Source organism: Nyctereutes procyonoides, unplaced genomic scaffold (genome assembly GCF_905146905.1).
Source record: "Nyctereutes procyonoides isolate TBG_1078 unplaced genomic scaffold, NYPRO_anot_genome, whole genome shotgun sequence".
Lineage (NCBI taxonomy): Eukaryota > Metazoa > Chordata > Mammalia > Carnivora > Canidae > Nyctereutes > Nyctereutes procyonoides.
Genome location: NW_026575051.1, coordinates 38,786,639 through 38,796,747, shown reverse-complemented (window position 1 = coordinate 38,796,747; position 10,109 = coordinate 38,786,639).

Sequence of the window (10,109 nt, the reverse complement as noted above, 5' to 3'; positions counted from 1 at the left end):
GATTCTCAACAGATGAAAAAGTCAGGAAAAGGTGAGAGAGAGAGTGGGCTTTGAAGACATTACATTGTTGTCCCTGACAATGGAGAAATGAGACACAAGCCAAGGAATGCAGGCAGCCTCTGGAAACATGTTATCTTCTAGAGCCTCCAGAAGGAATAAAACCCTCCCAACACCTTGATTTTAGTCCATTAGACATATTGTGAACTTCTGGCCTCCAAGACTGTAAAAAAAATAATTTTATATTGTTTTAAGCAATTTTATTGTGGTAATTTGTTAGGGCAATAATATAAAACTAATACAAATACCCATTTTATAGTCAAATACTCACATGACCTTGCCTTCTGAACTAAAAAGCTAAGGACTGATCTTTTTCCTGAGTTCTAATCTGACAACTAATTCTGGGACAAATGGAGATTCTTGAGCTCACATAGAGATTCGTGGGCTAGGAAAAAAGATGTTATTCCAGTGGTAAAAAGGGGGAATATTTTATATTCTTATTTTCCCAAATGTAAAGAAGGTAACTGAGGCTCAGAGAGATTAATAAAATTGAATTTGTAAGGTTAGGATTCAAACCTGTATCTCACTGAATTCAACTTCCAAATTGTTTAGAAGATATCATGCTATCTCCTCAGTAAGTCATTAAACATCATCTAAACTTAGTTACTTCATCTCTAAAGTATAAAGCTTGGACTTGAATATTTCTCTTGGACTTGATGAATTTGAAAGCTCATTATTACTCTAAATGTGTTCTTTAGTTTAAAAAAATTCAGAACCACCTAGGTGAGAGAGGAGTGTGTGTATTCTTGCCTCCAGATGAACTCCTAAGCTTGATCCTAAGGAAACATAAATATGGATCCTGAACTAAGTTGCAGAGATCTACGTATTGATTGTATCAGTAAATAATTTATTTTATTTATTAAAAATTAGAGACAATTGGACCCCCAGCTACCAGTAGATATTCAGATGTTCAGATGATTATATGTTCTTATGAATAATATTTACTATTTCTTGTAAGCCTTGGTGACTCACATACTCCAGCAACTACATTTTTTTTTTAAGTAGGGTCCGTGCCTAGCTGGAGCCCAATGTAGGGCTTACACTCACCACCCTGAGATCAAGACCTAAGCTCAGATCAAGAGTCAGAAGCTTAACTAAATGAGCTACCTTAGATGTCCCTTCAGCAACTGCTTTTTGGTGATTAATAAATTAAATGAGGTTCACTCTATTATTATTATTTTTGATGCAACCTAGTTACTATTTGGCTTCATTTTAATATTGCAATCTGTACACTAACATTAAAATCTTAATCTTAATATTACCATTAAGTTCGACTTTTCCCAGTTGATTCTTTCTCTAAGAGCTTGCTCTTCAGATTCTTTTCCAGTATCTAATACTATAGTTCATGTTGTTTGTGATCCTCAATTTTAACTGTACAATTTCTGCCTGGCCACATACTGACAGTTTGAGTTAGTTCCAGCCGATGAAATGTGAAAACTCTGATTTACTATGTATGTCTGTCTAGAACAGATCTGCCGCTGCTTCAGAGGAAACCTTGCTTCAAATTTTCCCCCAATTGATTCTGAAACTTGAACTGCAGTAGCATTTATCAAAAAGATTAGAAATGGCTCAGGTGCATTCCCTGGGGTAGTCTTCCTTTGGAGGATTTGCCTGAACATGGCTATGCCCTTCATCCAGCATGTGGAATAAGGATATTCACTCTCTATTGGCTCATTCGTCTTTTTCCTAGGAAAAACAAAACAAAACAGATATGGTTTTTTGAAGACTATTTTCTTCATTCTTTTCTGTTAGACTTTATATTTAAGAACTTATTAAAAGTCCTTAATTAAGATTTCCCCAATTAATTAAATGATAGATATACCTGGTTGAATTTGTAAAGCTAAATGCTGTACCCAGGATACATCAGAGAAGTCTGTTTTATAAATGGAATTCAGGTATCAAAGCAGAGAAACGTTTGTTGTGTTGAGGAATATAAAAACAATTAGAGTATTTTTCAAGCCCATTCATCTTTAGGGAAGGAAAACCAGATGAAATTCAAAAATTTTGGTAACAGCACATTTGTTTATTTATTATATTTATCTTGCTTTGGGACAAAAATGGACATAGAGTTAGTGAAGGAATTGGAATTCAAGGAGTAAATGCTCTAGCATTATAAAATTGATATATATAATAAATATATATATATATAAATATAATATAAAAATAATATATAAATAAATATATATATATATTTGAGAGGGGCAGAGAAGGGCACGGACAAGAGACGGGCAGGGGCAGAGGGAGAGAGAGAGATAGAAAATCCTAAGCAGGCTCTATGCCTAGCGTGGAGCTGGATATGGGGCTCCATCTCACAACCTAGAGGTTGTGACCTTAGCCAAAATCAAGAGTCCGTTGCCCAACCAACTGAGCCACCCTGGCACCCCAAATGGACATCTGTTTTTATGTGGAAATGATGAAAATGATGTTAGAAAAGGAATTACAAACAAGTATCAAGAAACAGACAAAAGGTAGCAAGTATTTTAAAGACAACATTGGATGATGTGGAAGTAGGAAAGAAAAAATTGACATTCCAAATTTAGTTGGAGTGTCATCAGAAAGCTAAGTAAGTATTGAGTAAATGCCTGAAGACTGATTAAGTGCAAAGAAATTTATTGTTCATTAGCACTGAGCCTTACAAAAATGACTATTTGATGTTAAGTGCTGAAAGATCTGCCTCTGACATTCAATACTTAACTTCTTATATCAGCAGGACTCACACATTGATATTTTCAACATAAAGCTTCCTTGTAGAGAAAAGAGGACAAGTCATATTTACCGATTGCCCACTATGTGAAACTGTTTGGAGAGGTCAAGTGACTTGGTACTACACCCAGATCTGTCAACACCACCACACCCCAGAGCACTGAAATCCACAGTACCAGCTCTCCCCAGGACAGGACTGAAAAACAGAAAAAGGCCTGTATCTCTGAGCACCCTATAAGGAAATGTTCTCCAATCTTACTGTAAAAACTACAAATCAGAAAGCTTTTTCTCTAAATATCCCAATGAGAAATGTTTTAGGCTTTGCAATTCTCACACTCTCATTGTAACTGCTTGTTTCTGCCACCATAGCACAAAGGCAGCTATACACAATCTGTAAATGAATCACCCTGGTTGTGTTCCAGAAAAATTCCTTACAGGACAAGGGATAGCTAGATTTAAATTGTGGGTTATAGTTTGTCCACAAATGTAGACCATTGGTAGATCTGATAATGACTTTCGGGGACTTAATCGTGTTTCCTGTTGGCATGTTCCTCCTCAAGCATAAGAAGTGAAGACCGATAATGGTGACTGCCAAAGAAGGAATTAAAAAAAAAAGAGAGAATAATTAAGTAGTGGTGATCCCAAGCCTTGTAACAAGTTAGCAAGTAAGCAACAGACTCCTTGTTTTTACAGCATGCTCCCCACATTCTTTCTTCTACTTGAGGGCAGAATTTGGGAAATGCTCTAAATTTTCTTGTGTAGAAACCAGAACATCTGAAAAAACTTAAAAAAAAAAAAAAGACAACCCCAAAACCAAAAAACCCTCCTCATAACGTGCCAACTCCAAACTGAATCCAGAGTGATTTCTCCTGGTTCGACTATTCACTTTAATATAAAAATTCTTCTGTTCAAAAGACAGAGTGATTCCTGAGAAAGTCAAGTGATCAGGGCTGGCCAGAGAACCCCCACACTCAGGCGATGTTATCAATCTTCACTAACTCCATAGAAAGGAAGATTGAGGAAGTGTCTGTGAGGCCAAGCCAAATAAATTGACTTGAAGGGATCACAAATCTTGTGATGATAGAAGTAGAAAATGTTAACTTCACACATTATTGGGAAATGGCACATAAAATAGTCGTAATGAAAACTAATATCTTATCATTGAAAAGATAAAAACCTGGGAGAGAGCAAGGCTCATTTCATATTTAGAGAACTAGTGGAGGGTAAAAAAAGAAGAGTTAGAAAAGATGTCAAGAGCCCAGTCTTCTACGCATCTGAACACAGAGCCCGTTCAGAGACACGGGCAAGTCCAAAGAGGTAAAGCAAAGGAAAGCCACATTTGGTAAGTACCTACTAAATGCCAGGCTCTTGGTAAGTGTTTTACATTTGTTTTCCCCTTTGATCCTCTCATTAGTCCTTTGAAATAACAGGTATTATTATCATCACTTTATTAACAAGGGAAAAGGATCAGATATGCTAAGTAATGGTCCACAATCACTCTCTGGGGCCAAGATGTGTCTCCCAGTATTTATGTATCTGGAGCTTTTCTGATTGGATGTGCTGAGGAAAGAAATAACTGCTGTCATCTCAAACCATTGTGTTAATTCACATCTTGCCTAAACAGAAATGTTTGTAAAGGTTGAAAATGATTAATGAAAACATTAATTTAGTAGTTCAGCAGAAAGATGGATTTTATATTATAGTCAGGAATATTGGTTACTACTAAGAATTAGCACATAACATTGAGATATTTTTGAAATATGATGAAGATATTAACAATATTTTCAGCTATGTCAGAAATAGGACATAATCACAATCTTCCCACCCAATGAGAAGAAATGTGTTCACATCTGCAAAACAAATATATAAATATTAAAAATAATCCTATTGAAAACTGTGTACTGATTTTGAAAAAAACAAAAAACTCTGTTCCATTATTCAAACAGCTTTTAGAAATATATTTTATTTAAATTCAATTTGGCAGCATATAGTAAACACCCAGTGGTTGTCTCATCATGTGCCTTCTTTAATGTCTGTCACCCAGTTACCCCATCCCCTCTACCCACCTCCTCTTTTGCAACCCTTTGTTTAAAACAACTTGTAAAAGAATTATGTCAATTTCTGGATAGTTTTGTGCCATATTAACAGAAAATTGAAGAAAAGACTTATCCTTCAATTTCTAGGGAATGTGATAATATATCTTTTTTAATCTCCATATGTTCTATCTGCTGACCTGTTTGGTGTTATAATTGATGAATTGAGATGTAGCTATATATTTTATTTTGCCATTAACACATTTTAGTTAATAGTCTCAAGTTAATACTAAGAAGAAAATGTACAACATAACCTTTTCCTAATTAGTTTAATGTACTTTATTAGATCATCCCATTATGCCTCACCCTGCTTTTGGGGGATGAATGATGGTAAGGATTTTAATAGGTAGCTCTCAGTTATTTAGGGGATTCATATTCCAGTCTGTGAGATAGGGAATAAAAGAAAGAAATTAAATTTTCAAGTGGATTTCTTAGTTACCATTCTATATATATGTTGTTCAGATGTCCTTTTACTTCCTGAACAAACAGAAGTACGACTTCAGAGTTATAGTATTATGTTTTTTAACAGTATAACCTTTAGAATAATATAAGCAAGTTCTATTTTCCTGCTTGTCAAATAATATGTTATGGAATTAGATGCCTCTACCCTGTTGATTATCATTTTATGATAACCTATACCTAAAATTATTCTAATTTCTCTTAGCATTTGAGGGCTGACCACACTGCAGAGTGAATGAGAGAAATGGCACTCACAGATTAGTCTAATGAGATTTGCAAAGTTGTTTAAAAATCAAGAATAAAATTAGGATCTCCTGACTGCTTGATTGCTTCTCTAAAATTTTGTTCAGTTATTAACTCAAGATTTACACATTTGTGGCAACAGAGAAGTTAAGAGAACACCTGAATGTATTTGAAAGCAGTAAAGGGTAAAATCCAGGCACTGGAACCAGGTAGACTCGTGTTGGCTTCTGAGTTTTGTCACTTACTAGCGTGTCCTAAATCTTATCTCTAGAATGGTGATAATAGCTGACTGACTGCACTGAGTTTCCCTAATGGTGTATAGAGAGTGGGTTCACCATATAGTAGGTTCATAACTAGAGCTAATTTTCTTTTTCTAGATTGGCAGTCAAGTAAATAATAGAACTAACACAGTCCCCTGTGATGGTCCCCAAAAAGAAGGCGTAGGGCTATGGTTTAATGGGGACCTTGCACTTTTAGGGCCTCATCCAGGAGTATATGTCATAAACATATTGCTTGGCACCTACAGTTGAACCTGAGAGCAAAGATGATAAGAAGCAGACCAAATGAAGGAGTAGCTTTCTGTTTATGACAATATCTGCTTTTGCTTCCCTTCCAGCAGCATTACTCACATCTCCCATGTCTGCATATTCACATGGCCAGCTGTACTGAGGGATCTGTCTGCTTTATAAAGTCAGTCTGGACTCTTGCTTTGTCAATAGGACTTCCCAGAGCCATATGTGCCTCTGACCTTTGCATCACTTCCCATGTCTGAGTGAATGCTCAGAAGAGCATTTGACAGCTCACAGCAGTTCTGCTAAGACCTGAGGGGTGAATTTAAGGAGTTGGAGCCACAAAAGGAGAAGGGGATGGATTGGTCTATGCCTTTGGTCTAGCTCTACAATCATGCCAAAGTACTATTTTAAAAATCATATCAGTCACCAGCTTCATTAAGCCAGCATCTTCTAAAGAATTTCCTTTACCTGAAGAGGTTTGCTAGAGAGCATTTGTTAATGGATCAAATGAACAACTCAGTGATTTTTCTATAATTGCCCTCAAAAAACTGCTTGTATCTTCCCTTTCTCCAGCCTACCACATGCTATTCCATCCCTTCCAGGACTTAATATGACTTCCATGATGACATCTATAACAAATTAACATGGACTCACATGTTAAAGTGCCAATGAATCTGTGATTTTCCAAGTACCCCAATTTCAGTAAAGGGGGAAAAAGCAGTTCTATAAGAGTTGATTTGCTCTGAACCATTGTTGTGGGGGTGGGTGGGAAGGCATTCCTTGACTAGGGGATGTCTGAGCTATAACAACCTAAGAGTAACTAGACCTAAGCATCTAGGTCCTGAGACAAAGTGAGGAAGAAGAAGAGAAGATGGAGGAGGGAAGAGAAAAGGAGAGGAGACAAAAATGAAAATGGAGTCAACCCCTCTGGCACACCTGAACCTATGAAGCCATTTCTATACACAGTCTAAAGTTGCTGGAGCCATGTAGTAGCATCAAGAAAGACTCTGGAACATAATTCAGGAACTCAGAGTCCAGATCAAGATAGTATCAGTTCTGATCTCTAAGCCAGGCCATTCTTTTCCTAAACCCCTGGGTTTGAAATGAGCCAGGGCTGAGCCCTTCCAGGGAACAATCTTTGTCAGCCTTTATAGCCAGAAGTAGAGTACGGCAGATTTTAATCAGACATGGGACATTCTGAGGACGTAAAAGGCCCATTGAGCTCCAGATCACATTGCATGAATATGAAAAGATGGCATCAGTGTTAGGTCTCATGTTTTGGATCTTGTTAGTGTAAATTTTAATATTTCAGGAGAATTATAAAGATAATGATAATAATTATGAGGATTATCATAACCACTGACATGTCTGAGTATGTTTCAGGTATACTTAATTTGTACTAGCTCATTGAATCTTCATAAAACAACACCAGGATGCAGGTTCTACTTTTATTATGCATTATACAAATACAAACCAGAGATTAACATTGAAAACAATAGCACTATACTACTGCAGAACAAATCTAACACCTAGGCATGCTGAAAAGATACTACATTTCTTTTTTTTTTAAGACTTTATTTATTTATTTTAGAGAGAGAGAGAGAGAGAGAGAGAGAGAGAGAGAGAGAGAGAGGGAGGGAGAATGTGTGAGTTGGGGAAGAAGCAGAGGTAGAGGGACAAACTCCCTGCTGAGCACAGGAGCCAGATACAGGGCTCAAATCATGACCTGAGCTGAAATCAAGAGTTAGATGCTCAACTGAGTGAGCCACCCAGGTGCCCCAAGGTATTAAATTTCTTAAGGAAATCTCATCCCTAGTGTTTCAGGTTCCTCATAGATGACCAATGACAAGTTAGCTTCTCCCTAGAATTTCAATTTCTGCAATAAGTACCTTCTTAGAGTCAAGTGATTTGTGTAAAAGCAGTTCTGAGGAACAGTTGTCCAGTGCTAATCTTGACTAAGAATTTATTATCCTGGAGTTCATAGACCACAGACCAACATTCCAAATTCTCAAGATTTTGTTTGCAAATCTGTGCATCTTTCTAAGGAAAGGAATCACAGGTTTTATCAGATTCTCAAAACAACTGAACATTTCTTCAATAGTTAAGAACCACTGGTCCAAAGCTTCTTTCATCTCTAACTTTAGAATTGTCAAAAGGTTGCTCCTGGAGGACAAGAGGTAGAAGGCTGTGTGTGTGTGTGTGTGTGTGTGTGTGTGTGTGTGTGTGAACACACACACAGAACAGTATAAGACCCTTCACAGATGAGTCCTCATCACTTCCACCTGGCTGTTCCATATATCAGTCACACAGATTGCAATTCCCAGAATGCTCCATGTTTTCTGTTGTGCAGGGTCTCTGTATGTACTGTCCATATAGCCTGACACTTTGCTCTTAACCCCATTCCTTCATCCCTTCCTTTATCCTAATACTCACTCATCCTAAAAATGATTAATTTGGAGGATAATCTTCCTGAGAGCCTTTTTTGACCCAGTCTGGACCAGAGTCAGTTCTCTTCAAATAGGCTCCCATAATACTTTTGTTAATTATTCCTTCAGTGATCTATTCACTACTGAACAAATATTTATTAAATATGCCACATATTTTATGTTAAACATGAGTGCTAAGAAATATTCTGGGAGTTGGGAACTATAATAGGTTGTAGTGTCCCGCCCAAATTCATGTTTACATGGCACTTCAGAATGTGACTTTATTTGGAACTAAGATCATCACAGATGTAGTTAAGGTGAGCCCTAAATCCCATGACTAGTGTCTTTATGAGAGGAGAGGACATGTAGATACATGCACGGAAGAAGTCCATGTGAATGCAGAGGTTATGCTGCTACACGCTAAGGAACATGTGGGGCCACCAGAACCTGAAAGAGGCAAGAAAGGACTCTTCCCTAGAGTTTTCAAAGAAAACATGACCCTTCATCATCTTGATTTCAGACTTCTGACTTCCAAAACTGTAAGAGAAGAATTTATATTCTTTTAAGCTACCTAGTTTGTGGTAAATTGTCACAGCAGCCCAAGGAAACAAATACAAAGATATGACAGTGAATGAAATATACACAGTTTTTCCCTTCAGATGATTTATACCCATGTGTGCAGTTGCTCCTACTACAGCTTTGCAATCATCTACCTTACCCTGTGCCAGGCAAGATCGCGGAAGACAGGTACTAGGCCTGACTCACGAGCATATCCATGGTGTGCTCATATAAGAAGAAGCTGGAAAAAAGATACTTATTGGATGAAAGAATTTGAAGATGGCAATGAGGAGGCAAAATTGATTTTGTGAACATCATTGCTCACGTAATAAGAATATAATATGGGAAGACCAACATGGGCATTGAAATTGATTCTTTGGAAAAGTGGATTAGGGAAAAGGAAAAAGGAGAAAGAAGAAAGTGACTTCCAGAGAAATGGAAGAATTGTTAACATGAGACCTTTGCAAATTGTAGGAAATTCAGATGAGCCAGCCTCTTGAAGCAAGCCTGATACTTAGGCTAATGCTGGGTGGCGCTTGAGACAATCACTGGTGAGCACCAGAGATTTCTTGGAGGTGAGGGGCATCAGCATATTCAGGGTGTTCCCCAGCCTCAGAATCACTGTGAGGTTTAATTGTCATAACAACTAATATCATTTTGTTGAGCATACAGTGTAATTAACAAATACTTTTGATTAGTTGATTATCAAAGCAGTTTTCTTTAATCAAATAATCAGCCTTAACAGAAAGTTGCAAATATAATCCTAATTTACAAATTTTCTAATTCTCTACTTTGCATATAGAATCATGGAACATTAGCAATGAAAAAGATTTTACTGCTAATTTGGTGAAGGTAGTTATTTTTTTACAGATAAGGAAAAAATACCCACGAATGTTATATTGACTTTTCAACGCCATTAATAAATGTTTCAACTTTGTTACGCATGAATAAAATTCATGGTGAAGGAACGTATGTGTCAAAATAGGTATGGATATTACCTCAATGATTTGAAAACCCACGGTAAATGGGGGTTGGGGTTGTCACTCCAGGAGTCAATT